The 25,503-nt window shown below is 43.1% G+C and overlaps 1 long non-coding RNA gene across 1 annotated transcript; it reads left to right on the forward strand.

Annotated features, from left to right (window-relative positions):
• The first annotated feature begins 4,678 nt into the window (after window positions 1-4,678).
• Window positions 4,679-22,814, forward strand: LOC311603147. The gene is made up of 3 exons (XR_014780968.1): window positions 4,679-4,909; window positions 11,357-11,497; window positions 22,740-22,814. It is a non-coding gene; the product is annotated as an uncharacterized lncRNA (long non-coding RNA).
• The last annotated feature ends 2,689 nt before the right edge of the window (window positions 22,815-25,503 follow it).

Raw genomic sequence — 25,503 nt, forward strand, 5'->3', positions numbered from 1 at the left:
CCCCTCCATAACATATGTGGTTATTTGACATCTTTCTTCTCTAGCTAGTATTTAGGCTCATGATGTCTAGCACTAGCTATGAGCACCGGCTATGTGGTTATTTATCATATAACTCTGTTGTCACAGACACGGGTGGAGGGGGACTTTCCAGTGTTTAAACACTGTGATCCCCTGGGGCCTACAGGACACATTCAGTTTAGTGTTTAAGGCCCTGTGACCTGGGCTGTATCTCCTTTCCTGTTCTGCTGCATAAACACCAGGCCTCTAACCACAATGACACTTGCTGCTGACACTATGTTCTGTAGGCTTTACTCAGCTCTGCTTTCTCACATTGTTTTCTGCACCCTCACTGGGTTAGATGCTCTAGTAAGTACCTGTATTGTATGTCTTATATAGTACTCATTTTGTGTGTGCTTAATAAGTGCAAGACACTCATCTAAGAACTTTTTGTTCATTAGTTCATTAAAAAATTATGACAGTGATATCAGACTGATATTCTCACTATTTTGATAGAGTCACAGAAAGCTTAAGTAATTTGTTAAAAGAAAGAAAGAAAGAAAAAGAAAACAAAGAAAGAAAGAAAAGAAAAGAAATCTAGTGTTGGGCCTGAATTCATCATCCTTGTATTCTGTCTCTGGGGTTAGCACAGCTCTGGAGTCTAGACAGTCTCCGCCACAATACTGCCTGTTGGAGGGCAATGTGGGTTTCTTGTCCCTCTTTTGATCACTTAGGAGCTGCTGCTTACTGCTTAATAAATTAGTCAGGAGCTGCTAGTGGCTCAAGCAAAAAGTGGTAGGGGAGGACTCCTTGAAGGACCAGATATAAATAACAACCACATGCTCTCTCTTTGGTCATTGTTGTGATGGTTAGGTTTGTTTGCTTGCTTGTTTGCTTGCTTGCTTTGTCAACTTTTCACAATCTGGGGTCACCTGGGAATCTAAACTGAGAGAATCCCTCCACCAGATTGCCTTGTAGGCAAGTCTATAGGATGTTTTCTCCATTAGTGATTGCTGTGGGAGGGCCTAGCCCGCTGTGGGTGGTCCACCCTGTAGGCAGGTGGTCCTGGGGTGCTGTAGGAAAGCAAACCTAGTAAACTGTGAGCATCAAGACAGCAAGCAGTACTCCTGCATTGTCTTGGCTTCAGTTCCTGCTTCTAGGCTCTGGCCTTGAGTTCCCGCCCTGACTTCCGTTCATATTAGACTGTAAGCTTTAAGATGAAATAAACCCTTTCCCCACCAAGGTATTTTTTGGTCACAGTCTTTATCATAGCAACAGAACCAAACTAGAACAGTCATAAATGCTCAGTCATGCCTGCTTGTTCCAAAGAGACCAGTGGGAATTCCTTAGCCCTGGGCCCTGCATGTACAACAATCTGTGAATAGGTTCCTTTTCCTGCAGCCATAGACCAATAGACAGCAGAGACCTACTATACTCCCACGACTCTGCAGACAGAGTGTGCTTGGGGTTGGTCTAGTGTTCTGTTCTGGTAGCAGTTTTCTAAAACAGTGTTTGCATCAGTTTTGCCCCACGTCCCCTTAGATTGTACAGCTTAGGAAAGCATGCTGGTCTCTACTGCAGAGTCATGGGAGTACAGTAGGTCTCTGCTGTCTATTGGTCTATGGCTGCAGGAAAAGGAACAACTTTTTCCGCTGACTTCAGCTTTCAGGGTTTAAGAACTGCACTTGTATAAATGGGATCTCCGCAGACGGATATAAGAAACACAGGAAAGAGGAAAATGCATGTTTTCCATTTGTATCTTTTGCTTTTGGGGAAATGATTTGTTCTAGGCTGATTCCCGCCCCTGCCACCCAGGGCAATATCAGAGCTATTTTAAAGACTGATGGTTTGTCTGCTTACTTTTAATTCATGCTTTTAACTATTTAATCCCTAGAACTGGGCTTTAATCCAGGGCTCTGTGCATGCTAGCAAACAACTCTGCTATTGACTGCGTTCTCAGCCCTCTTGTTACTTTTTATATTGAATCAGGGTTCCACTAAGCTGTTGGGGCTTGCTTTAAATTTACTCTATAGCTTAGACATGAATTGAACTTGCAATTTTCTTGCCTTAGCCTCCCTTGATGGTATTCTAGGCCAGTGCAATCAGACATGACATTAACATTTTTTTATGAGCAATTTCAAACATGAAAGTAAAGTGAACAACATATCAACTCTCACATTCTGTTAGTTATTTTAGACCAGAAGTTCTCAGCCTGCAGGTCATGACCCCTTTAAAGGTCAAATGACCCTTTCACAAGGGTTACCTAAGATCATAGGAAAACACAGATATTAGCATTATGATTCATAAAAGTAGCAAAATTATAGTTATGAAGTAACAATCAAATAATTTTAGGCTTGGGGGTCACCACATGAGAAACTGTATTAAAGGGGTGTGGCATTGGGAAGGTTGAGAACCACAGCTTTATACTGTGGGACCAGAGACTGCCTGAAACAGCTCGAGCGAGGAAGCATTTGTTTTGGCACATGGGTCAGAGGATGGAGTTCACCAAGATGGGCAAGGCACAGTGGCTGAGGCAGCTTCACCCACCGTGGCAGGAGCATGAGGTGGCAGCTGCCAACATCTGGCAGATAAGGAAGCAGAAAATGCAGGCTGGAAGCAGGAGTGGGCACAATCCTCAAGGGTCTGTCCACAGAGACCTGCCTATGTCAGCTATACCATTAAAGCTCCACCCACTCCTCCAAACACCGCCACCATGTGGAATGGGGACCAAATGTTTAAATACAGGGGCCTATTGGGGGCACATTTCACATTCGAACCGTTCCTTACACACACACACAGTCCTGGTAGAACAATTACTAATATTTTACCCTGTGTGTCTTCTCATATATTTTCCCAAATTAATTTAACTGGAGGCCTAGATACTGTACCATGCATGCAAGCTTAACCACTGAGCCACCCTTTCAGCCCCTCAAACTTAAGTGCAACTTAGACACAAAGCTAAAGACAGAGAGAGAGGGCTTTGGATTCCATGTGTGTCTCTGAAACTTTGAGGTTCAACACAACAAAAAAGGTCTGTTGGGAAGCAAAGCTAACCTTCTGTAGAGTTTCACTAATAATGTCCTACCGAGAGCTCAGCAGTCCTTCCCATAATGTTCTGAACAAACGCGTTAGAGCCAGTTGGGCACGGCATTTTTCTCAAGCTAGTAGAGCCCGCGGATACTGTTTTCATGCACCGATGCCGCTGAAACCTTACTTATAAATTATCGCATGGAGGCTAATAGAAGCTTTAGGGAAGGTTCCATGAACAAAACCACAGCATATAATTGTAGCTGATAACAGAAATAAACATTGATGAGAACAAGAAGTGTGGCAGTGATGAAGGAACCAGTATTCTTTGTCACCAGAAGTCCCTAGCAATGGAGCAGCGTTTCCAGGGACGCCAGCTTCTGGAGCTTCTTTCACTCCAGCAGAAGAAAATTCATGTCATAGCCATTTGTTTCCTTCCTCTTACCCTTTTGGCCTTCAAACTGTCCACTTAAAGGTCTACTGAATTAGCCCCAAGATTTGCCTTTGCTGTTAAAAAAGGTCTACTCCCATCCCTTGAGGGAGTGACGACTGTTTATGTTGGTCAAGAAAAGCCCTCCCCTCCCCCAAACCTAAGAAAAGTCCAAGACATACCACACGAGAAGAGGCAGACTTGCCTTATTTGATAGGTGTGGTCAAAGTGGGCGTGCCAGTCGTATTCCATATTTGCTTTGGAGAACTCCTGGAAACCTAAGATATTCTTTATCTTTCCCTAAAAGGAAGCTTGGCAGATGCATACCTCTGTTTGGGATGAGTGACAGCTAATTTCTTAGTTACTCGGATGCCTTTTTCTCAACAGAGCAACTGGATGGGGTTGGCATGTAATAGATGTAAACACATTTTTGTTTTGATCCCAAGTGTGGGATGGGGAACAGACTTGTGAGAGATCAGGTGATGTTTATCCACTAGAAGCCCATTGTGAGGGGCTTGGTTTTGCCAGCTGAAACATATCTTAGTGCAGACTCTGAGAGCATGTGTGTGTGTGTGTGTGTGTGTGTGTGTGTGTGTGTGTGTGTGTGTGTGTATACACACATACACACATGCCCAAAACAGGAGTTTGAGGCTTTTTGGGCCTTGGCATTGTTTGACTGTTCATCGCTCCACTTCGAGACAGTCCTAGAGAAAAGCACTTTAGAGAACGTTCCAGGGCTCCTGGTTCTGGCTGCTGTTCCAGGGTCCAGCAGCAACTTTGGTTGAATTGCTGGTCTGTTAAAATCCTGCTGAGACACCAGTAGAATCACTCCCAGGAACTGAGTCCAAAAAGGTCTACTTCTCCTGTTCCCATTAACCTCTTTTCTCTCCTATCTAGGGTAGGTGGGTTGGAAGGGAGGTATAAACATTAAAGAAACTCAAATAATGTAGGTTTGGAAAAGACTGAAGACTACATTGGCATCTTAAGTCTTCTTCTTCTAAGTTTTGTCCAAGTCCAGACCAGGAGGTATTAACCCCACTGCTAAGAATCGTCTTGTTGGGCTCACAGGCTTTTGGCAGATAATAACATCAGCCCAGGAGACTCAGCATCTGTTCCCAGGCCTCAGTTGCCATGATGTGCTTAACTGGCTGGTTTCTCCGGTAAACCTCACTCCCCAGGTGTCCATGCTGGTCCTATGTGATCCACATGGGGGATTCCTGGAGGAGGCTGCAGCTAGCAAGGTTTGTCAAGTTGTACCAACATCAGTTCTACAAGTGTGAGAGGGTTTGGAAGCCGGTTCATGGCTCAGAGAAGGTCCTCCAGTAAGAAGAGAGAAAAAGGAGACTCCAATCAGATTTGAGGAGCCCTGTGGAAGATTCGTCACAAACCTGTGTTGCCAGAGAACAGCCATGTGACTCACACTCCTGCTCTGGCCTGCTCGAGCCTGTGGGACAGGTGAAGTCCTTTCTCCTTTGCAATTTTCAGACCAGAAACATAGTTACATTATGGGGTAGAGGAATGCTTAAGCCAACTTCATCATTTTCTGAGTAATCTTTCAGAGTTCAGAAGTGACCATACTGTGTCAACTCTCAAACACCAAGGGCAAGGGTTAGGAGTTCAGGCCTGGAGGGCTGGTTATCTGATGAACACTCAACTTTCACTACAAACATTGAAGCTTCCATGATTTCACTTTGGATCTGACCTCTGCATTTATCTGAAAAATTATAAATATTTTAATATTTTCACTTCTGTTTCCTGTAAGGGTAAGGGTCCCATGTTGTATAAAGCAATTTCTTCACTTTTCCTCTTCCTTCCTCTTCTCTTTTCCTTTCTCTTTCACTCTCTTCTCTTTCTCCCTTTCTCCTACTGTCTTCTTTTTCCTTCTTTCCTTCTTTCCATTCCTCCATGCCTTCCTTCCAACTTTCTTGTTATCTTTTTCTATTCTTCCCTTCTACCTGTCTAATATAGTCATCCATGCACCCCTGCACCCAACCACCCATCCACTCACCCATCCATCCACCCATCCACTCACCCATCCATCCACCCATCCACTCACCCATCCATCCACCCATCCACTCACCCATCCCTCCACTCATTCACTTATCCATTCATCTACCCATTCACCCATCCACTCACCCATCCACCCACCCATCCATCCATCCATTCATCCATCCATCCATCCATCCATCCTAAATTATAGCTCTCAAATAACTAGGAGTCACTTGCTGGTTCTGGCAGTTGGGGATTTAATGAACAGATTGATGCTTCCCTGCACTTCTACAGATTTGCCACATGCTGCAAGTGTTTTTCTTTATCTATGTTGTCCTATAGCCTGCAAAAATAATGGTCTCAAATGCTTCCAACTCTAAGTAACTTTCCCATATAGCATTAGTATACATTACTTTCTCTCTGTGTGTTTGTCTGTTTGTTTCTGATATTACTCAATTTACAAAATTTACAATTGTATTATATAATATTTTCTGTTGCTGTTAAAAACAATTTACCACAACCACAAATGCATGATCTTAAAGCTCTATAAGAAGTTGAAGCCGGGCGTGGTAGCGCACGCTTTTAATCCCAGCACTCAGGAGGTAGAGGCAGGTGGATCGCTGTGAGTTCGAGGCCAGCCTGGTCTACAAAGTGAGTCTAGGACAGCCAAGGCTACACAGAGAGACTGTGTCTTGAAAAACCAAACAAAAAAAAAAAAAAAAAAGGAAGAAGAAGAAGTTGAAGCCTAAGAGACTGAACCAGGATGCAGGCAGGCCTTTGGTTCTGTTTCCCTTTCCCCGCTCTTCCCAGCTCCAGAGGCTGCCTGCATCCTGTGGATTCCTGTTCCTTTTCCATCTTCAAAGCCAACACTGTCACTCTGGTTGATCCTGCTTCCGTTGTCATAGATCTTGTCTGGAACTCTCTTCTTTTGCCTCCCTCTTCTACATTTAAGGACTCCTGTGTTCCCACTAGAACCACAGAACAATCTAGAATATGAACAGTGGACTGGTAATCTTATTTGTCCTTGATCCTCTAATTCCTCTCTACTACATCCTTCACATACTCATAGGTCTTAGATTTAGGATCTGGCTAGGGATCCAGTGTGAATGGCATGAGTTTCCTGACTTCATCCTCAACACCTTCATTATTGGAGCCTAGGGAAGCTACTGGTGTTTGTGTCTTGGTATTCTCATGCACACTTATCAGCTGGACCAGTTTTCTGGTGGAATCTTCAGACTCTCTTATGCACAGGCTTATCTGAGCTGCAGACAGGGCTAACTTGGCTTCTTCCTTTCCTATTTGTGGCCCTATCTATTACTTCTTTCTTTTTGTTTGTTTGTTTGTTTTTTGTTTTTGCATTAGTAAGGTCTTGAAGGACTATGAGAAAGTGGACACCCTCCTGTCAGTCTCAATTTTGGTGGAAATGCTTTGGGTTTCCCCCATCTAGTATAATGCTGGCTAGAAGTTTGCCATGTAGAGCCTTTACCATGCTAAAGTTCATGCCTTATGTTCATAGGTTCTTTAGGGCTTTTGTCATTAGGGAATTTTGAACTTTGTCAAATACCTTTTCTGTATCGACTGAGATAATCATGTGTTTTCTGTCCTTGAGTCTATTTTACGGAGGTTCTTCAAAAAATGGAAGTGTCATATGATCTAGCCACAGCACCCCTGTGGCCATGCTGAAGGCATTTAAGTTAACATACCACAGAGAAACTTGTGCAACTGTGTTGACTGCAACACCACTCACAATAGCCAAGTTATGGAATCAGCCGAAGTGTCTGTCAAGAGATGAATGAAGAAGTGTGGTACATAGACACAATGAAATCTTATTTAGCTATAAAGAAATATGGAGTTGTGCTATTTGCAGGCAAATCGATGCAACTACAGATAATATTAAGCAGAATAATCCAGATTTAGAGAAGCAAATACCATGTTTTCTTTCATTTGTAGATCCTGGATTGCATATAGAGACATAAAGCTATTCTCACTTGTGACATGATCATGGAAGGGAGATTGGGGGAAGGAGGAAAGGAGAGGAGAAGAGGGGGTGACTTGGGATAAATATGATATAAAAATGCATGATATACTTGAAATTACCTCTGAAACCCATTACGATGTAGAATTAATATAGCCCATAAAAAGCTATAAAGAAATTTTATAATTATTATAATTATTCTGCTTATGTGTACACACACAGAGATTTGTTTTCTTTCCCATTTTGATGTATGAAACCTTTGATTCAAGTAAACTGTGGACTTCTTAAAGGGCAAGTCCATGACAGAATATTCTGCTTTCCTGGAGTCTTGGTCTTCCCCATGGCATCTTTTAAAAAGTGTCAGAACTTAGAATTTTGGCAAATACCTGCTCATATATTCTGGTTATTTTAATTTCTTTGGTCATTTTCTTGTCATTGGTTTCATTTCTCTTATAAGTTTGTACATATCAAATCCACAGAGGCCAGTACATTTTCTCCTGTGTGTTGCCTAAGGTCTACACAGCTGTCTTTGTTTTAGTGTGGATAAATACTAAATTAGAAACCATGCGTGTGTGTAATGAGAAGGTGGCAGGAGAAGGAGAGTGCAACTCAAGGCTGTCTCCATCCCACTGGCTCCCAGGGAGCTGGAAGAGGAAGCCAGGCTGTAGACTAAGGCAGACACTGGCAGCCCTGCCTTCCTGGAAAGTCCCAGAACTGCCTTTTATAGAAACCCACATGATTTCCTGCAGATCCCAGAGAACTCTGCCACTGGCTTGCAATTGACCAAGAATTTCATGTTCTATCAAAGAATTTCTTTTACCCAAAAGTTCACAGATGAAGGGGAGCACAATTGATCTGTACTCTTTTCATGTTTTGGCCCAATTAAAAAACAAAGGTTTAACCAGGCAGAGTGGTTCATACATATAATCCCAGCAAGGGCAGAGGTCAAGGTCTGACTGAGGTATGTAGTCCTATCACAGACAGACAGACAGACAAGCCAACTAACCAAACAACCAACCAAATAACCAACCAATAGACCGACAAACTTCCTAACAGCTCTCAGGGCTTTAATCCTAATGTTTCACATTTGGTACTTTTGACAGTGTTAAAGTTTCGTTTGCTGTGTTGTTTTGTCTTCTGGCTTTGTTGGAAAATGGACTCATAGCTGATCTTAGAACCGGAGGACCACATCCTATTTCTGTAGTGCTGTTTTGGCTGAGAAGCTACATCCAGGAAACAGTACAATAGCCTCCATAGCAGCTGCAGAAATTTGGAAAGATGAAAGCACTTGTGAAAGTCTGATTTCATTCCTTGTTTTAACAACAGCCTTTCTAAAATAACAATGACGCAATATATGATTTGGCATTTTAAAGGGTTCAATGCGACAGAGACTCAGAATGGATATTCTGAGTTGTGCAATCATTATCCCAGTAATTTTAGAGCATTTTGTCACCTGAAAGAGACACCCTGTACTCACTGGCAGTCAAGCCTCTCAGTCTTATCATCCCTCTCAGTCTCAGGCAACATTAGCCTACTTTCTGTTTCTATGGCTGTGCTTATTCCAAAAAGATTTGATGGGCGCAATCACACAATGCGTTCCTTTCTGATTGACCTCTTTCACTAGAAGTGTTCTTAAAGTTCATCTATATTGTACATAGGTCATTACTTCAATTTTTATTGTTCCATATTTCATCATATAAATATATCTTCTTGCCAGGCAGTGGTGGTGCACACCTTTAATCCTAGTACTTGGGAGGCAGAGGCAGGTGGATCTTTGTGAGTTCGAGGCCAGCCTGGCCTACAAAGCAAGTCCAGGGCAGTCAAGGCTACACAGAGAAACAAAACAAAATCTATCTATCTATCTATCTATCTATCTATCTATCTATCTATCTATCTATCTATCTATATCTTCTATATGTATTTACAAGTAACTAGGCATTTGGGTCATCCCTCAGACTTGAGTTTATGAACACTGTGCACAAGCCTTTGTGTGGATGGAAGTCTTCGTTGCTCTGGAGTATATAGCTAGGGTAGATTGCTAGGCTGTGATGATGTCTATCTTTAACATTTTGAGGAAATGTCAAACTATTTTCTAGAGTGGTGACGCCATTCTACATTCTCACGAATGGTGAGGCATTTCCTCAACATGTTAAACACATTCATCGTCATATGGCCTAGCAATCGTAAAAAAGGTATTTAACCAAGAATGGTGGCGCATATCTGTAGTCCAAAAACTCAGCAGGCTCAAAGTCGAAAGGGTTCAAGGGCTTCTGGGCTATGCAGTGAGATCCCATCTCAAAGCTTCTTTATTGCAGGAGACACAGGTGAATGCAGACGCTCATGGTTGTTTCCAGGGCTGAGAATAAATGACTGGGACTGCTGTGTACTCATCCCTAAAGAGTACATCAATATCACCTCTGCAGCAGAAGGGACCCTGCAGTGGTGTGTGTAGTATCCAGCACCATTAACTCCTTAGCTTGTTGAGTACGCCTAGGAGGCGGGAGCTCTGCACAGTGGGAGCCAGCCCCATATGTTGGCAGCCCTGACATCATCCCTTCTATATCTCCTCTGTATCTTTTTCCTCCGACCATTAAGAGTAAAAAGTACAGTACATGTTTGATGAGCAATAATACTCAAGAAAAAAGCTGAAATTATAAACTTAATTATTTATAATAAAATGTCATGGTTCAGTGGCTCAGAGCATTTCTTCTTATTGATGATGACTTGGGTTTGATTCCCAGCACCCACGTGGTGGCAGCCGTTCATAACTCCAGCTCCAAGGCACTTGATGACCTCCACAAACACCAAGCATGCACATGGCGCACACACGCACACACAGGCAAAGCACTCACACATAAATAAGGTAAATCAGTCTAGTTGAAAAAGAGAAAATTCATGTATGCCTTTTGTATCTTGAAGTAAAAACAATGCGAATCTCTCCTTCTCTCCCTCTCCTCCGTTCTTCCTCTATCTTTCCCAGATAAGTCAACATTTTGATTGCCTCCTTCTCCCCTTATATACCTATCGGTTTCAAGATAACTGCAAACGTCTGTTTGTTGTAAAACATTCTTCAGTATTTAGGGTAGAAATTTTTATTTGAAGAAAAAATATTTAAACTTTCCCTTTGTTGTTCCTATCTTGGTCTGTAAATGGGAATGAGACTTGATTGCTGTAAAGTATTCTAAAGCATGTACTTATATGTAAACATTTTCATTTCCATAGACATTTAGATGCCTTTTAATTTACAAATAGAAAAGATAATTTTCTGTTGCAGTCTTCTTTTTTTTCCAAATGAGTGGAACTCTTGATCTTACACTTTCCTGTGTGACCTTCAGTCTTGGCTTGCTGGACTGTTGAGTCTGTCCTAATTTGCCAACCTCTTTTTCTATGAAATTTCTAGAGCTCAGCAACATAACCAGCAGAGGATGATGACCGTGGCCTTCAGAGACTCTTACCTTCTATTTGAACACTGCAGTCATGAGGCCAGTGTGACAACAGGCTTTCTTATTCTGGGCTTTCGAGAGGTTTGCTATCATCACCAATCTGCATAAGAAATTTAGCCTCGGTCTTCCCTTTCCAGGGGACCCCACCAGTGCTCTGTGTCCTCCATATGTCCCCTCCATAGAGGATGCTGTGACTCCCAAGAGGTGACCAGACATTTCATTTCATCCATCAGGTCCTCATATACCAGCAGCTTGCATCCCTGAGCAACACTTGACATTCGAGTCAGAATGATCAAGTACAAACTGCTCTTCTTACGTAAAAAGACTTCACTTCCCAGTGGATAAAAGTCTGGAAGCTAAGTGATATATGCTGTTCCAAAGCTCATTCATCTTCCTCCCATGTTGCAGCTCGGGAGTTCATAACGGAGATTAAAGAACGGGCTTGGTTGACATCAGTGCCTTTGCAGTTGAATGTGTAAATTCATCCTTTCTCAGGTAGACAGGACTAGCCGAGCTGCTTCTGTTGGAGAGGTGGTGACATGAATAGTTCTGCCTTAAACATAAGGTTGATCTCACGAGACCCACACTGCAAGCAGGAGCAAGCACCACATGGATCTCGTACTCAGCATAACCAAGGTGAGTCGTCTTCTTTTGTGTGTGTCTAGAACACCCAGAAAATGCGACCCATTGGAAAACGATTTGTGCTTGTGGAAAGATGATCACAAAATACTGTTGTAAAAGATGGTTCTCTGAAGAGGTGGCTCAGTGGTCCAGAGCTCTAGCTGCTTTTCCATGGAACCCAAGTTTGAGTCCCATCCCTTACGTGGTAGCGCACAGCTGGTTGCAGTTCAAGATGCAGGGGACGCAATGCCTCCATTCTCGCTGCATACGCATGGTGCACATATGTGCATAGATGTGAAACATACATGTAAAATTTTAAAAAATGGTTCCCATGTTCAATTATTCTGACAGAACCTAAAGGTATACAAAAGATTCTATACAAACAATTGCATTAATTTTTTTTTACTTATATTGATTGGATATGTGTGTTAAAATTCCCCCTTCTTCTTCTATATTTTTAAAATTTCCCACCATAAACCAATACTAAGTTGTAATACAAAAATATCTTATTATGTTGTATCACTGGGTGGAAAAACAGATTTCCCCCCACTTGCGATAAATTATTAGGATGAAAAGTAAATTGGGGTGGGAACTCAGACAAAATTACTTCCAAGTTTGTTCCAGCCTGCAAGGCTTTATGAAGTTACCATCAAAATCAGCCAGTAAAATAGATGGCAAACTGTGGCATAAGGCAGAGTCCTTAGGACTTGTCTTCAGTTTGTGTAGGAACTGTTCAAATAGCTTCAGGGAGACAACACTGTGTGGAAAGTTCATTCAGCGCTGACACTAGCTCCTATGTGGTGCCCCGGGCTGTTTGCACTTGGAACACTTGGTTCCTGTTGCTGTGAAACTCCCTAGTGCATATTCACTGCCTCAACAAGCCCTGCTCACCCCCCAGAGACTTCCCAGAATGCCATGCTTCATCACCAGAGGATTATGTTCAAAATAACAGTGGAAGTTCAGTGCTAAATACAGGCTATTTTGTCCTGCCTCCCTGCTGCTTTGGCCTTGCCCCGTATTAATTGTTTGGAATGCTATTCTTAGGATGCATGGTATCTCATTGGATCCAAAGGCATAGCTCTAGCATTTGCTTGGTTGGCATGGCTGCTTGGAGAGAGACTGACTCCCTTCCTCCTATCCCCTTTCTCTGTCCCTTCCTCCTCTTCTTCCAATTTCAAATATTCAGAGAAAGGACCAAATGACCTATCCTAAGTCATGGGCCAGTTCCTACAGGATTTATGGTAGTTTGGAAAGGAAGGAATCATGCTGCCCTACCATTGATTCTTCTACTACAACCGCCTGGGTGAGGAGCTAGGTGGTCACACTCACGCGCGCGCGCGCACACACACACACACACATGCACACGCATACATGTATGCACATAGGTATGTGCAAAAATATATGATCAAGAACAGTGGTTCAGAAATGTAAATGACAAAACCATATCTAGGGCCATTTTGCATAAAAATAAATCAACATTTAAATCGCCCGAGACGTCATCATTGTCCAACATCAGTCTATAAGTAGGTGGTCACCTGATAACTTGAGCTCCGTATTTCAAGTGGCTTCATGCAATATGTCTTAAGGAAGATGGGAAGTTTTATAAAAGATAATGACCCTGAATGTAGGAGTAGGGGAACTAGCTGTCCAGGATACAGGCCTCAGGGAGCTAAAACCCAATAGTCAACAGTGCCAGATCTTGGTTGGGTCTTTGCCAGTTCTTCCCAAGGGAGTGATAATTTCACTCAGTTTCCAGAGTAGAGTAAAACTCATGATATGTGAAAATCCTTTGGTTGAAGGAATCAAGGTGCTATTAAAAAGTCGCACGACATTCCACTTTGTGTTTTGTGAGAACCAATACAGCAAATTTACTTCTGGTGAAAAAAAAAAATTGAGGGCAAGCTTGCTGTTATACTTTGGGGATCGCCACCATAAGCACCATTTACTTAGATCGGAGCCTTTCATCAATCATTTAGCTATAATTCACTATTTCTATTTCATATCTAGTAGTTTGTGATTCTCTATGTCTTTCATTAATTATATCAATGGCTTGCTTCTCTTCCTTAACAACAGTGTTCAAGGTATGTGTTTTTCCTATTATGGTTATAAAACCACATTATCATGCCTCACAAAATACAAAATAAATGAAACAGTCAGGCAAAGCCCCACTCCCTACATAGCTATTATAACCTTGTATATAAAGGTATATTTTATAAGGTTTACTGTGGAAATTCTGTTCAATATTGATCTTACCTTTCGTTCTTGTTAATCATAAGTGGTAGCTCAGTAATGTATAAAATTTGTACTAATGAATGTACAAAAATAATGGATATTGGTTATTTGAGAGTACTTAAATTCTCCCCTTCCCACTCACTCTCTTATAAAAGAAAATAAGCCCTTTCCCAGATTGTGTAGTTTTAGAGTGTCCATGAAATTCTAAGTGCCCTTTGTACCCATGGCCTGTGATGGAAAGTAGCCAGACAACTCTTTGCTTACAAGGGTTTTTATTCCATCAGACAAGCCCATGAGTGCATCTGCTAAACACTGCCCGATAATAAGACATTTTATTGGATGATATCAAAGTGACCAAGCTACCCTTCCCCCTCTTCGTAAGGAGAAATAGGACATTACACGAAAAAGTTGTGATGTCCTTTGTACCCTTTTGGAGAAGGAAAGAGACGTTTGGAACTTCAAAGCTAGTGGCTCACTAGAGCTACTGCTGTACTCTGAGTGGTGATGGAAGTCTGGCATGGAGCCTGCTGTGCTGGCCAGTGTCAGAGGGCTGGGCCTTGTGGTCAGAATCCAGCTCCTGAGGTATTCTCTCTGCCAGCCTCACTTCACTACAGAAGCAACCTTCACTAAGTAATAGATTTTTCTCTGTTGATAACTTCTTTGGGACAAATTGCCCCAAATGAGATAAAGGAGTCTAAAGGTATTTGAATGACTCTAGGCAGACATTGTCACGTTGCTTGACAATACTATTTCTTAAGCTTTCCCCCTCTGGATTGACTGTTCTTTTAGGATCTATTCTCTTTCTGTATAACCTCCCCCCCACCCCATGTCTACAAAGACCATGAAGCTTATGACATCATTCAATTGTAAATTCATCATTGTTTTAAGTGGTGGAAAATAAGAACAGTTTTTTCACTTAAACCTTTTATTTCATTATTCTCGAAACACTAATTTTAGACTTGTAGCGCTTATAAGAGAGAAATACAATCAGAATACATTTATTGTATTTGCTATGGCTTGGCTGTGGGTTGAGTGTCTTCTCAGAGTCCATTGTAATGGAAGGCATAGTCCACGGGGCAGTGGGGGAGCCTTGGGAAGTGAGGCCTAGAGGAGGTGTTGAGGTTATTGGAGTGCCCCTTTGGTAGGTACTCCTTGTGAGATTCAGTAGAACTCTCCTGAAGAGAGCTGTAAAGGGCCTGAGTTTGGCTCCGCCCCACCCTCTGTGCTTCTGGTTCAAGTTGTGATCACTCACTTGCTCTGCACACACCCTACCATTAATTTAAGCAAGTCTCCCCCTCTTTATAAACTGGCTGCCTCAGACATTTCTTTGCAGTGATGCAAAGCTCACTAATACAGTATCACTCATTTTCCGAATCCAAATCCTTACTGATATTTATTACTTTAAAATCATGTTTATGTGTCTGGGTGGAGGTATGTGGATGGGAGTTCAGGTACCTAAGGAGGCCAGAGGTGATGGGTGCCCTTGATCTAGAGTCACAGGCAGTTGTAAGGTGCCCAACATGGGTGCTGGGACCCAAACAGGGTTCCTCTGATGTTCTAAAGTGCTGAGTCAGCCCCTAAAACCTTGCTTTTCTTCTTTTTTTCTTCTCAAAATCATCTCTGCTCTTATTTACATCATACAGTTTAATCTCTTGTTCCATCATGAACTACTAATAAGTTGTCATTATTTTTAATTTGTTTCTGTTGAGTCTGGAAAGATGGTTCAGTGCGCTCTGCTCTTCCAGAAGACCCAAGGTCAAGTCCTAGAACCTACATTAAGCAATTTACAGCTAGCTGTAACTCCAGATCCAGGGATTTTGATGCCTATTTCTAGACTCCCCAGGTACCCATACACACCCTCATACACTCACATGCATGTAGCACACACACACACACACACACATACACATACAAATGTGTAATTTTAAAAAATATTTCTCTGTTAATATTTCTAATTTTCTTGCAAGCCATTGATACCCACTCTGTTTTAATGCTGACCATTTTAAATCATCTACAAACATGCTCATAGACATTTTTTCAAGCAATGGCAGTCTACATACTTTACTCAAATGGTCCTTAGGTATTTTGTTAAGCAAAATTTCCAGAGGGTCATATTTGTCCAGCCTGTCTGTTGGACAGACAGAAGGCACACAAGATACATTAGTCTGTTGTCTGTCAAAAACAACAAGAGGTTGTCAGCTATAAAGCACAGTATGGTTTCATAGATGCTAAGATATAATACACATCGTATAAACTATGTACCAAAGACTCTAAGCTATAGTCCTATTCTAGGTAAACAGTCCATGCTGCTGTGTGCTTGACTCCCTCATGCCTCAAATTCAAATGTTTCTCCACAATTTCATGTTACTGCTGTTAAGATGTTCCTACAAAACTTGGTGGCTTAAAGCCACACAAATTGCCTTTCAGTTCTTTGAGTAAGCAGTGCAACCCAGATTTCACTGGGCTCAAACTACTGGAAAACTCAGGGTAGAATTCATTTACTTGACTTTTTCTGGTTGCAGGCTACCTAGATTCCTCGGCTTGTGCCTCTCTCCATCTTTAAAGCCTTACAACTGCCCATGCCTCATTTTCCTCACTTCTCATCCCTGCCTTTGCTCTCTTGGTTCTCTCTTTCACCCATTAGGTTGTTTGTAGCTGTCGGACTTACCCTGACAGGCAAGGATCATCTCTTTCTTTCAAAATTATTAATTTAATCACACCCATAAAGTACTTTTTTCATGGAAGGTGGATTTATAGGTTCAGGACATTGGGATGTTGAACAGCTTGGAGGAGGGTCATTATCCTGACGACTACCGTGTCTAAAACTAAATTTATGGTGCTCTTCTTTATTCAAATTCATTTTTACTCCAGGCTTTCCTATTCTCAATGCCTTAAGCTGCAAGGAACCGTTTTCTGTTATAGATAGCATCCTAGAATCTTCCCTTTTACACATTTCCCATACTAGTCAATTGTTTGATCTCTTGTTTGAATGAAAATGGCCTCATAGGCACTGTTGGGAGGTGTGGCCTTGTTCGAGTAAGTGTGATGTTATGTCACTGTGGGGGCGGGCTTTGAGGACTCAGATGCTAAAGCCAGGCCTAGTGGGACTTTTGTTTTCCTGCTGCCTATGTATCCAGATGTAGAACTCTCAGCTCCTTCCCCAGCCAGCACCATGTCTGCCTATGTGCCATCTTATTTCCTGCCATGACAATAATAGACTAAACCTCTGGATGTAAACCAGTCCCAATGAAATGTTTTCCTTTATAAGAGCTGCTGTGGTCTCTTTACAGCAATAAAATCCCAACTAAGACCCACATAATCAGCCCCTTTTGTCATTCTTCCTGCTAAAGCATGTCCAGTCTATCTAGGTGTGGTGACACACACTTTTTGTCCCAGCACACAGTAGACAGAGTTCAAGGCCAGCCTAGGCTTTGTAGTGAGTTCCAGAGTTACATAGTGAGATCTGTGTGTGTGTGTGTGTGTGTGTGTGTGTGTGTGTGTGTGTGTGTGTGAGAGAGAGAGAGAGAGAGAGAGAGAGAGAGAGAGAGAGAGAGAGAGAGAGAGAAAGAGAGAGAGAGAGAGTGTCTCTTACTGTTTCACCGCTTTGACCTCCCAGCCAACTTCCTCTCACAGAAGTGGTATATCTCAAAACATGCCAGGCAGGAAGTTTCTGGTTTTCTTTGTATTGTTTTGTCCTTGGTTCAGGGGTTGAACCCAGGGTCTCTCACATGCTAGACAAGGACTCTAGCACTAAGCTTTCCCCAGTCCTCTTCTTACTTTATACTTTAAGACAGTTTTACTAACTGGGCTTCCAGGCCCTACAAGGGTTTCCGCTTTGATGCTCACTGACATCACATGCTGCTGGAGAGGTGATGCAGGCACAGCAAAGCACCAACATCTGGGTAGACTTAACTCCTCTATGTCTTACCATAGCTCACCAGCTCCACAGGCATGTGAACCCAACACTGATGTCCTGATTACTGAGACTAAATGTACCCTTGGCTTTGAAAAGCAGTTATTATTATCATTAATTATCATCATCATTTATTCAGATTACATCCCAATTGTTATCCCATCACTTGTATCTTCCCACTCCCACCCACCCTTCCTCTTTTGACCTGTCCTCCTGCCCTATGCTCCTCTGACAGAAGGGGAGCCCCTCCCCATATGACCACAGCCTATCAGGTCTCATCTGGATAACCTGTTTCCCCTTCTTCTGTGTGCCACCGGGCCTCCCCACCAATGGGAAGTGATCAAATTGGGGGCACCAGAGTTCATGTCAGAGGCAGTCCCCACTGTCTCCATAACTGTGGAGAATGAGCTGTCCATTGGCTAGATCTGAACAGGGGGTCTAGGTTTACTGCATGCATTGTCCTTGGTTCCATTGCTGGTGGGAGTGGAAACTTGTACCACCACTTTGGAAATCAATCTGGTGCTTTCTCAGAAATTTTGAAATAGTGCTACCTCAAGACCCAGCTATATCATTGATGGGCATGTATACCTGAAAGATGCTCCACCATACAAGGACATTTGCTCAACTCTGTTCATAGCAGCCTTATTCGTAATAGACAGAATCTGGAAACAACCTAGATGTCTCTCAACTGAAGAATGGATAAGGAAACTGTGGTACCTTTACACAATAGAATACTAGTCAGCTATTAAAAACAAGGACATCTTGAAATCTGTAGGCAAATGGATGGGACTAGAAATGATTGTCCTGAGTGAGGTAACCCAGACCCAGAAAGACAAGCATGGTATATACTCTTTTGTAAGTGGATATTACCCCAACATAGATCTCCTCTGAGAGTCTCCGCCCAGTGGAGGATGGGCACAGATACTGGGACTTGAAGCTGGACCCCAGGTGCAAGTGGTCTGGAAGAATGGAGGGACAGAAGGACCTACAGGGTTCAGGAGCCCCACAAGGAGGCCATCAAGGCTGGCAGATCTGGACCCAGTGGGGGCCTGCACAAACTATCGTCCCAATCAAGGAAAATGAAAGGAAGTTTTCACTGTTTCCCAAAACTGGCCTTCTACAGTGTCCCCTTCGCACTGCGCACTGTCGTTTCAAACTCACCATCTATGAAGACAGATCTTTCCTCAGCTCCACTCTTCTGTCGCTGATCTTCCATTTATACTCAGTCCTTATTGTCCCCATGAGCCACCCCATCTAGTTACTCACCAAGACTAGCTGGACTTCCCTTGGGGAATCTCTTAACCCCTCCCCCACAACGTCCACCGTGGTCAGAAAACTCTATTTCATCTCACCAATCCTTAACCGCCCGGTTCCCGGTTGTTCTTCATCCTATACCTCACTGCCAATGGAGTCTGGAAATACCACTGCAATAAAGTCACAAATCCCTCAGCAGCTCCTGATCCTGTGTCATGTTAACCCCAAGTTTCCCCAGTAACTTGACCTGCACCTATCAAGTTTACAGAGTCTCCGTTGTCCCTCCACCTGCCCTCAACCAGAGTGCTGCCTCCCTGACCTCACTGGTTACTCCCCGCATGGCTTTACCTGGTCGGGCCTCACTGGGAATGCCTGCATGATCTCTTCTGCCATCCCAAACCTTCTCCGTTAACCTAGTTCAGTCACCTTGTCCCTCAAGTCTTGGCTCCCTAACTCATCCGTGGGCTCACGTTTGCCTCTGAACTTACAGAGCACTGTTAGGACAAAGGTCATTGCTCCTGTTTGCTCAAGAGTCTTCTCCAGCTAGGAGAATGCTTCTCAGCCAGGTGTCTGCTTTCTATTTCCTTGCTTCTATATTTAAGTAGTAATTTTTTTCCCCACTGATTCTTTGAATTATCATCAAATCAGAGACTCATTCCTATCTTGGGACTAGTTTACTGACTGAATTTCTTTTAGTATTTCAAGCAATTACTGTATTGGGATGTTTGACAGTTCTTGGGTTTATGTTGAGAGCAGAGAACCCCAGTGAAATCAGCCATCCCCAGATGCTGAGGAGAGACAGGAAGAATCACTAATATAAGTTAAATAGGCTCATTGTAAAAGTTGATTCCCAGACTTTGTTGTGTATCAGGTGCTATTACACAAAACTAAGCAGTTAGGAAGGGGAGAAAACAGAAGACGATGTCCATCCCCAGTCTCAGGAAATGTAGTACATTTGGCAGAAGGGAGAGTTGTAGAACTAATTGTCTAACTAAGATAACAGGCACAAAACGGAGGTATATGAGAGCAGGGTGGAAGAAAAACAACTCAGATTCATAGGAGACTAACTCATAGCTCTGGAGGAACAAGCCCCGCACTGGTTCTTCCCCAAACCAGCACAAAGGAGGGCATCTCTGCAGCTGGGGCACACGTGTACAGAGCTCCCACCTGAGAAACGTTTTGCAGGAGGATTCTTCTCCACAGACATGTGTGCCAATGGTATGACCAGCTTCACAGACATATGTGTCAACGTGTGGTCACGTTACTGGGTTTGACACCTTTACAAGCCAGTCAGTTAAAAGCTGTTCAGATCTTTACAGTGAGAAGATGCCGTGTTTATGCATACCCCGATTCTCAGGCCACTGCCACCAAGCTGCACGCGTGCATGGGCACCTACTCACACACACAACATGCCCGAGCCATTAGCTGTTTGTGCCCTAAATGTAAAACAAGGAATTCCCCTGATGAGTTTTAAATTCCAGAGCAATTACTACATCCAATTTGAAGAGCCAGAAGGAAGGACCACTCTGCCAAGTAGCTATTAGTGATGGGATTGCTCCTGCTTCAAAGTCTGTGCTGGATTAACTCCTAAAATACTCAATTACTTTTCACATCATGCCTAAAGAGAAGCCCCCATCTTCAAAACCAAAGGAGGTAGAAGAAAGGAAGGTCGCAGTTTCTCTTACCTTGTAGGCTATGACTAATGAGCTGGATGAAAAGTAAAAGCATCAAACACATTTTTTTTCTGCTTTTAGCCAAAACAATATTAAATATCAAGTTTCTTTAAATGGAGTGGATACTTAAACCAATCCACTAATGGCTGTTTGACCCTCATGAAGGCATTACCTACACTAATGCTGCTTCTTGCATGCTCATTAGATATGTTTTTTGTTGCTGAGTTCTTCCCAGAGCCAGTGCTGCCTTGACAATGTATTTTCACAGCAGAAAGTGGCAGAATGCAAAGTCTCTCATACTCTTGTCCTTTAGAAGTACCTAATAAGAGATAAAGGGAATGCTGGTACAACTGTAACCTTGGGGGTTGGATGGAGCATGGGCCTACCTGTTCATACCTCGTCCCAGGCCCAAGATCATGGACCAGTCAGGTTTTTTGAGCCCTGTGCAAGTTGGAGCTGGTCTCAGAAACCTTCTCAACATAGCTCCAGGAGGTCACCATTGTCACACGCACAACACCTAAGATCAAACTCACTTATGGAAGGGATAGAATCTCAAAAACCCAAACCAAACTAAAACCAAAACCAAACCCAAAACAATCTTACTTTCAGAATCTGTCAGCATCCACTATGAAGTTTCAGTTTGTTGCTGCCCTTACGGTTTCAGTTTTTACAGCACTTTTTTAAAAAGACTAAAGCCACCATGGCCTTTGCCATTGTTTTTGAGGATTAGGAAACTGAGTCAGACTTGTCAGTGTCCCCTCTGTGCCACACTGCCCTCCTGCTTGGCTGACCACGGGCTGCACCCAGCAGATCCCTATGGTTCTGTTTTATCATCTGTGCACTTTGGGGCTGATGTGCCAATTGTTGTGTGAAATATTTCGTGCAAAAATGATTCTATAGTAAAATAGCAATTTTGTCAACTGGTAAAATTCCAGACACATTTTTTTCAAAGGATTAACAATGCTACAAAAATACAAAATGGTCACTCAGGTGTACTTCCCATGGCATGGCTTATCCACTGCACTTGGGACGTGCTATGTGTTCCCGAAACATGGGAAATTCAGCTACACATGATGTGGTAGATTTGCACTCTCTCCTCTGATTAAAAGAAAAGAGGTGGAAATCTAACATGGATGGAAAAACCTGGACTAGGCGTCACAATGAGTAATACTAGCCTGCCTCAAAATGCAGCAGTAATCAAGCTATCTACAACAGCTTCCTAGGAATTCAGCGTGTCCCACACATTTAAATTCCCAACTAGAGGAAGAATCACACACATCTGAACTTACAGCGCTTGGCGGTGGAGGCAGGATCTAGAGCTGAAGCCCAGCATGGGCTAAAGGAGAAAGATGGGGGAGGGGGGAGAGAAGGAGGTAGGGGAGGGGGAAAGGAGGAGGGGGAGGAGGGGGGAGGAAGAGAAGGAGGAGGGGAAGGGGGAGGAAGAATCACTGGTGCATATCTAGAGTTTAAGACACATTTATGCTTCTTTTCTGAACCTATGCAGAAGGCAGAGTGCACTTTCCCTTGGTTTACGCTTTCAGCAGTGGAGTGGACCCAGCCTGGCTGCTAACCTCTTCCCTTTGAGACTGGCCACAAAGGTTCACTTTTCTTCGTTGTGCCAAAAGTAAAAACGCCATCAGCACCCACTGATTACATAAGTGGGAGGTATTTTTTACTTGGTTGCTGTCTTAGTCCATGTTCTGTTGTTGTGAAGAGACACCATGACCATAACAACTTTTATAAAGGAAAGCATTTAATTGTTTACAGTTTCAGGGGGTTCATCATTATCGTCATGGCAATGGAGGATGGTGGCTCACAGGTAGACATGGTGCTGGAGAAGGAAGGAGCTGAGAGTTTTACATCTGGATCTGTAGGCAATAGGTAGAGAGACACTGGGTCTGGCTTGAGCATTTGAAACCCAAAGCCCACCCCCCAGTGTCACACTTCTTCCAACAAGGCCACACCTACCTTAACAAGACCACATCTCCTAATCCCTATCAAGTAGTGCCACTCCTTAAAGGCCAAGCATTTAAATATAGGAGCCTATGGGGGGGCCATTGTTAGTCAAAACACCACAGTTGCCCATTAAACAATCATCTGCTTTCACATATTCCCAAGATCCGATATTAAATGATAATCTCTGGGGGCTCAAACCCAGGTGTTGATAGTTCTTAAAATCTCCCAGGTGTCTGAAAGGTGCAAGTGAGTTTCCCACTGTCTTAAAGCAAGAAGTTGTACTGCTACAGGAGGAATGCCAGGCCTACTGAAGGTAAGGCCACTGCTGCAGTTCAAAGGTCAGTAGAACCTTTGCCTTTAATGTACTTTGCTGTAAATTTAACATGCCTCTGGATTCCCCAGCAGATCTGCACACTCTTCTCAGGTTGGGAGGCACTGGCTTGCAAGAGATTTGTGTATACCTTTTGAGTGCTAATTCAGCCATGGTGGAGTTATTTACACCATAGAAATAGCCAAACACTACAAATCAGAACTCTTTAAATGTATCAGTTGAGTTTCCCGCATTTGGGGAAATCGCAGGGGTCAGCACATCCTGAGTGCAATGGATAAGCCTCGCCCTGGGAAAACCACCTTCGTGATCATGGTATCTCCCCTGCCAGGTAAGGTCAAATTTATCTTCTCTTAGCAACAGATAAGTGAATTAACTTTATTCAGAAGTCAATAGATAGTGTTATAGCACTGGATAGAGCTGAAGTCCTCAGCCTTGGTCAGACCTAAGAGATAGAGTCACCCTTGGTTCATTAGCAAGCCAGAGCTTGGTTCTTTCACTCTGGGGACAAATAGGGAGAACACATAAAGCCAGATGGTAAAATATCCAGAGTCTGATGTTGCTATCATAGTTATGATGGCATTGCACATAAGCAGGAAAGCGTACATAAGAATCTAATGCAGTGCCGGGCGTGGTGGCGCACGCCTTTAATCCCAGCACTCGGGAGGCAGAGGCAGGCGGATTGCTGTGAGTTCAAGGCCAGCCTGGTCTACAAAGAGAGTCCAGGACAGCCAAGGCTACACAGAGAAACCCTGTCTTGCAAAACCAAAAAAAAAAAGAAAAAAGAAAAAAAGAAAAAAAAAAAGAATCTAATGCAGAATGTAGAGTGCTCTTTCCTTCCGGATGCCTTTGCTCAGGTACCTGTCTGCATTTCTTTGGTTAAAGGACCAAGATAAAAGAAGGCTGGACACCTATGGATGTAGTTAGTTACAAAGCTGGCTGTAACACTGAGATCCCCCTCAATATAGTGACTTACTGGGTATGGTGATACATACCTATAATCCTAGCACCTGGGAGGAGGAGGAAGAGGAGGAGGAGGAGGAGGCAGCAGGAGAATCTTTTTCAAGGCCAACCTTGGCTGCATGGAGCCGTGTCACAAACAATAAACACAGCAGCAGTAGTGCCAGCAGCAGTTGTCAACATTAATGTGAAGGAGTTTGGAAGCCCGGTCTCCGTGGGTCCAGCCTTAAAATGGCTGGAGCCCTAGCTGATACATTGGTGGCAGCCTTCTGAGAGACCCTAAGGTAGCAGATTCACAGCAAAGCTGCACGCTGATCCATGAGCCCCAGGCACTGTGGAGGAGGAAAAATATGCAGATTTCTAAGTCACTGAATTTTGGGATAATTTGTTATGCAGAAATAGATAATGCAGTAATGCTAAAGATCAGATATCACTGAAGAAGGAAGAAGCTTAGGAAAATCATACTTAGAAGTCAAAGATACTAACACTGGGAAGGTGGCACCAAACTAAATCTAGTTTTGAAAATTAAAGGTGTATTAAAAGTAAACTTAAAAATAAGTAAAAAAACAATATCAACATGTCTTGGCCCAAGAACTAAGATTAAGAATCAACCTTCTGTCTGTAAAGGAAAGCCCTTGATTTCACAGAGACTGAGAGTATTGGCACACTATATAAGCCTAGCTCCTCAAGAACTGGGAAGGATGCCATTGAGGAAAATAGTGGATGTAAACTAAAATAATTGAATAAGAATGGCCCCCATAGGCTCTTATATTTGAATGCTTAGTCACCAGGGAGTGGAACTGTTTGATAGGATATGAAGATTAGGAGGTGTGGTCTTGTAGGAGGTTTAGTGTATCACTAGAGGTGGGTCTTGAGATTTCAAAAATCCATGCCAGTATCTGTCTGTCTGTCCCTCTGTCTTTGTCTCTCTCTGCCTCTCTTGTCTCTCTCTCTGTCTCTCTCTGTCTCTCTGTCTCTGTCTGTCTGTCTGTCTCTCTCTTGTCTCTGTCTCTTTCTCTCCCCCCTCCCCCACCTCCCCATCTCTCTCTCTGCCTGTGGGTCAGGATGTAGCTCTCAGCTACTGCTCCACCTCTGCATGCTGTGCTCCCCACCATGATGATAATGGACTAAACTATAAGCAAGCACTCATTTAGATGCTTTCTTTTTAAGAGTTGCCTTAGTCATGGTGTCTCTTCATAGCAATGGAACAGTGATGAAGACAGAGGTTGGTGCCAGGAACTGGGGTATTGCTCTGACAGGCTTGACCACGTTGTTTATTGGGGGAATATGGAAGACTTTGGGTCTTTGTACTGGGAACCGGTTGGATGCCCATACTAGTATAGGCATAGAAGACAGTGGTGGTGAGGGTGATGTTGAATGTGGGGGCCCCTTTCTGAGGGGAAGAATATTAGTAAGTGGCCTGGAGACCGTTCTTGTGATATTTTGATGAAGGATGTGGCTGCTTTCTGCCCTTGTCAGAAAAATCTTCCTGAGGCTAAATTGAATTAATGGCATTGGCAGAGGAGATTTTAGGACAGCCTAGTATTGACTCTGTTATGTGACTGTCAGTGGCCACTGTTATGCAGATCTATAATGAACAGAAGCAAGCTGAGCGAGGAAAAATACAAGATGTACAGTTTGAAAAGAAAAGCAACACCAGGAAGGTTAATGGAAAAGCTAAGTCATATGCTCAAGAAAATAAAGT

The sequence above is a fragment of the Acomys minous genome (genome assembly GCF_964271855.1).
Source record: "Acomys minous genome assembly, chromosome: 8".
Lineage (NCBI taxonomy): Eukaryota > Metazoa > Chordata > Mammalia > Rodentia > Muridae > Acomys > Acomys minous.